This window comes from Ursus americanus, chromosome 16 (assembly GCF_024610735.1).
Source record: "Ursus americanus isolate L20-20 chromosome 16, mUrsAme1.1.p, whole genome shotgun sequence".
NCBI lineage: Eukaryota > Metazoa > Chordata > Mammalia > Carnivora > Ursidae > Ursus > Ursus americanus.
The window spans coordinates 50,980,057-50,985,791 of NC_142142.1; positions in this window are offsets into that span (position 1 = coordinate 50,980,057).

A 5,735-nucleotide genomic window follows, 5' to 3' on the forward strand; every position below is an offset into this window, starting at 1 on the left:
ACTGGAATGTGGATGGTTTCAAAATGTTTTTATACCTTTTAAAAATTTATAAATTTTCTACGATGCACATGGATTTCTAAGACAAATTAGATATGTTTAAAGGAAAAGAAATGTAACATGGCCACCTCTGAAATTGGCAGACACCCGGATGAAGCCACTTGGGCCAGAGGCTTGTGAGAATTCTCTTGCTCCCAAGATTCCAGCAGCCACAGTTCCTGCCCCTGCCTTATTCTCTGGGCTTTCTTCAAACAAGGGCTATTTTATCTCATGGCCAGTTACAAATATTTATTCATTCCTGCAATAAATATTTAATGGGCACCTACTATGTGCAGGTACTGTTCTATTTATACTAGGCAAATGGTGTGTGCAAGAATTAGACCTGGCCCCCTGCCCAAGCATTCATACTTGAGGATGAAGATCAAAAGCAGGCTGCGGGGTCTGGAGAACCCTAGAAAGTCAGACCAAAGGGAACTTAGCAGACTTCTGAACCAACCCCTCATTTTACAGACTGGTGGAGTGAGTAGTTTACTAGACTCCAGCACGTCTAGACAGACCTGAATTGGAGGACCCTCAGGATAACAGGAAGAATTTTCATTTTAAGCCCATGCAGTCAGCAGCCAGTTTGGGCAGTCGAGGTAGGATTTCCACATTCCTAGTGAACTCCACTTTCTCTCTCATGGTGACCTCCTCTTCATCTTGCCAATAAATCTGGAACTCTAAGAAATATTCTCACTGTGAGTTTGAGCTCCCCACCTAAACTTGATGTAATTTAACTGGTTTCTGGGAACTTTCCTGGGTGCTGTGAGAACCACTCGTCTCAGTTATAGGCTGGTCGGTCCGGGGGCTGTATTGAATAAGCCCAGGCTGGGGGCATCCCAACTCTGCCTCTTAGGCTTTGGGGCAAAATGCCTGCCCTGGCCTGTTTAAAATGCATAGCCAGACACAACTTACCGTTGCTGAATTGAAGTCTCTGGAGGTGCAGCCCAGGAATCTGGGTTTTACAAGCACTCCAGAAGTTTGATATGCACGATACATTTTGAGAACCACTGGTCTGGGGCCAGACAACTGGGACTGCTGATATTTACTTGCTCCCTTTCTCCTAGCAGTATCTTAGGAGAAATCTATCTAAATAAACCCAGAAGGGACCTTTCCCTTTTGCACAGGCTCATGGGCTTAACCTTTGAATCCTCAGCACCTTCTGTGTTCAAACAGGGTAGGAGGGCGGCAGCCCCAGACTTTCTTGCGGTTCTCAGGTCTGCAGAACTTTCCTCAGCCCTTCTGCTCCATCCCCTGGGAGGGAAAGCACAACCCAGTTATGAATAGGTCCTTTCTCAGATCTGGCAGTGCTGAGAGGAGAGAAGGCCTTTTTGTTGGCTACAGCAGTTAGCATAAAAGAAGGGCAGTGCTGGGTCTCAAAGCCAGACTTGTGAGAGCAAAGGAGGAGATGTCAAGGACTTAGGGCAGCCCCCTGGGCCTTCTGTGCTGGTCCAGCTACCGCATTATCTACCACATTATATAAAAGGCCCAACTCCAGCCCTGGTGATGAGGGCAGGGTAGGGTCACAAGGCTCAGATGACTTCCTTCTATTTCCCTGTGGGCCATCCTTCTGATCCTGAGTGCAGAAAGGACCTAAGAAATGGGACCATTAACCAGGCAACCAACGAGGTTCCCAGCTTTCCATATGGGGCAGAGAGTGGCCATGCCTGTGGGTGGATGGCAGGATCAAACCCGACTTTAGAATTAAGTAACTTTTACCCAGAAAAAAAATTTACACAACCAAGCCCTCTAAAGGAAGTGGACTTGAAGTTCCCTGTTTTCATCATAACCATAAAAGGGTCTCAGTATATCCATGCAGAACTCAAACAGAGTTGCCCAGCAGCAAGAGCACTGTACAGCCCTTCTTTCTCTCCACCGTGCAAATGCTGTTCTTTCTCAAGGCTGCCCTTGGGTCTGGTCATCTCTCCAAGGGCTATGAAAACGGGATGCACATCAGATTAGGAATCAGAGTATTTACTCTGTCATTCTGGGGCTCAGGTCTCAAACCTGTCACATGGCTTCATGGTACTATGGAAAAAGGGCTTTGATGTCAGAAAGCCCCTGCACTGGGCATCGGAGGCAAATTAAACTTTCTGAGCCTTCAAGAGTCATGTCTTATGTCCATTTACCTCCTAAACGCAGCACAGGGGGGCTGGGCTTGGATGCATTTATCATCCTGAACTATTGTCTAAAGAGTAGGAGGGGAGTCAAGGGAGAGCAGCTTTGATGGAGGGGGCAAACTTTCCGCAAAGAAAGATCAGCCACTTTCCATTTCCTGGGGTTTCACCATTCAGCCTGAGAAACGTGAACAATACAATACATTCAGGGCTTGCATCCTTGTTCCCTGTTGCCATGTGCTGGAATCAACATCAGAGCTCTGCAGGAAATGAAGCTGGTCAATCAGGCTGCTGAAAACAAGGAGATAAAATATTGATCAACTCAAATCTGTCTCCAAAGATCACTGATTAAAAATGAGCCATCCTCCTATCTCAAGAAAGCTTGGGTCTCCAGCTAGGAAATCAGAAGATGCAACTCAAGAACCTTTCTCTCCTCTCTGGCTGTTATCTAAAGATAACCCGGGCAGCTACTCAGCCCTTATTCCATGTTGCTCTGAATAAAAGAAAGGGTCCCCTCTCTTTACACTCTGGCTCACATACAGGCCACCTCCCATAGCTTCTCCTGTTACCTCGGAGCCTTCACAAAGGTGATGCTCTCATTCATGATACCTTTGTTCCTCTGAACCGGTCTAACTTTTTCTTCGGTTTCACTTTTCCTATAAAAGCTACCTTATTAATTCCATCTAGTTTCAATCAAACAATTCCAGAAAATGTGTCAAAAACTTTTGTGATAGGCATGTATGGTATCTGTTTTTAAGTGAATTTTGTTTGTCCTTATTAATAACGTGCACTGTTCCTCACAAGCAGCAGCATGGTATCATTGAAAGAGCAGGAAATGAAGTCGAAAGATCTGTACTCCAATTTCAGCTCTGATGGTTACCGGCTAGATGACCATGAACAAATCACTCAATCTCCTGTTCATTCACTCTTTCATTTATTCAATGCCTAGTTTGTACTAGTCACTAAGCTGGGTGCTGGGAACACAGATACTTAAACCATGTTCTCTGTTCTTAAGAATACATAATCTAACAGTGTAGACAAATAGGTAAGTATATAACACAGAGCAAGTGCAATGATTACAGATTTACACAAGGTATTATGGGAACCCAGAGACGAGAGATCTAGTACAAACCAGAGCTGGAAAGCAGGGGAATCAGAGAACACCCCAGGAGGTGTTCCTGAGGTGGCTCTGAAAAGATGAGTAGAAGTGAGCCTAGCCAAGGAGTAGGAGCATATTCCAGACAAGGGGTCTCAACTTGGAGTAAAGTCATAGACTCAAAGTTCAGTGCTATTGGCATGAAGGTTCAAAGGGGTGCGAGGATATGAATGGAAGAGGGTCAAGTCATGGAGAGCATTGGATTTCTCACGGCTTGGACTATCAGCAGTTATGGATGAGCCTGCTGCGGTCTACTGACGTGTCGCCAAGGTCCAAGCTTGAGCAGTATGGAAAATGTTTTTTGAGATCATAAAATTGACAGCATAAAATCAGGCCAGAGTAGAATAAAGACTGAATGTTTATCAAACCTCTAAGGACTTTGCTTCATGGCTATGTAAAAATATGTAGCGGAGTGAGGATTTTTCCCCTGCTATGACTGGAGAAAAGTAGGAGATGGGACTGACTCTCCTGCTGGTTTTGTCGTTTTTCCCCAAGTGGGTGCTGGTGAGGGAGCCTTCCCCCCTACCCACTCGTTCTGGACCAGTGAAGAAGTTCACATGGGGTAGTAGTTTGGATACACTTAACAAAGGGCCTAGGCTGCTTTCACTGCTGCTCTGTGACTTCAGGGGAACCAGTGAGCCACTTACAAAGGCAAAGCCTCTGGGGGAGGAGAGGGTAGAGACGAACCCGGTGTGATTATATATGGGAGGAAGACAACTAGAAAGACAGAAATATCTTAGTATCTCCATATTCTATTCTTACAGGAGTAAACCAGTTTAACCCAGTAGCATCAGTGTGGTGAAGAGTGGTAAAGTAGATGATACAAAAGAACATAGAATCTTGCAGCTGCTAAGGAACATTTTACTGGCGTATCAATTTGCTGTAATTACTGCTGGCGTGGTTGGTGGCTAGTCATCAGGTTGGGCCCTAATGGGCCAGCTGAGTAACTGACCCTTGTTCTCATATCATGGCTATAAAGAGGTCATACTTGGGTCAGGCTGTTTTAGACTGGGGAGGCAAATGTGCTACGTCAGAGCTGTGTCCATGCTCGCGGCTCCTGTCCTGAGCTCCGTGGTCACATCATGTTAGGAGTCTGATGCCATTGACGCCATTCATCCAGTTCGGATGAAGTGGTCTACAGCATACCACCAGCCTGTCTGCACACACATTCCAGACTCCTGGGTAAGGGTGGACTGCCAAGGAGGTGGCTGTGCTTTAACGTCCCTGGTATGAACGAACCCTCCATATTTTCATCTGCCCCTGTGGTCCCCACCCCCACTCCTCAGCATATGGAAGCTGGTAACTTCCTATTTTAATTATCTTTCTGCCATTTGACTATACTTACACTTTCCTATTTCCTTTACATCTTAAACTTCATTTACCCAAGCGTCTTCCTGTCAGTCTGAACTTACTGTCATGCTAACAGCCAAGCAGTCCTTGAACGCCTTCATGCGTACCACCAAAAATTCTTGCTCCAAAACCACAATTTCATTCTACTGCTGGTTTTAATGTGGAAAGCAAGATGGCCAGGTAACCCACTTTAAATAAATTCTAATAATCGTGTGGCTGTGTGGAGAACAGAACGGAGGAGGAGTATATCGGCTGCAGAAAGGTCTGAAGAAGCTGCTGACTTGGTCCGAGCGAGAAGATGGTCACTTCATTCCCAGCACCTTCAACTGAAAGGAAACTAGGGATGTTATCTATCATCAACTCACTGAATCAGAATCTACAAGAAAGACAGTCCAGACTGAATGAGTAGTGGCAAGGCAAGGACTCTGAAATCCGGTAAAGCTGGGTTCAAATCCCAGCTCAGGCACCAAAATTATAGGACTCTTAGATGTATACCATCCACATCTCCCTGGGCCTCTCAGCCAACAGCAGAATGGGGACGGATACACCTACGTAGTATTAGTACGATTTTCTCCCTAGAATCGTCCGATTAATTTGAAGTGCTTGAGTGCATGCTGGGGGCAACAGCAGAAAGAGACAGTCTGAAGTGTAAAAAAGGAAACTGATGATTACTAGTGTGAGGAATAGAGCAAGAAACAATGGAAATTACAAATTTAATGTGAATAAATTCTAAAGATTGAAATTAGGAAAAAAAGACCAAGAGGTCAGTTTAACAGTTTAAGAATCAGTTCCTTTTAACTGACAGATACTCATAACCAATCTGAAATACTTCCTTTGACAATTTCCCCAGGTGTCTAGTTCGGATTCCTTTATCTGCTCACCCCACCCTTCCCTCCTACAGCCCTGAGATCAAGATGTGATGACAGTCAGCTCAGTACATTCAGTTCCCCAGAAAAGCAGCAGGATGTTCTAAGTATCCAATGGGCCTGTGATAAGGTAGGGGGAAAAAAAGCATCCCTTTTTTTCCTCCATTGGAATCCAGACTCTGATAAAGGAGACAGAACGACATAAGCAAG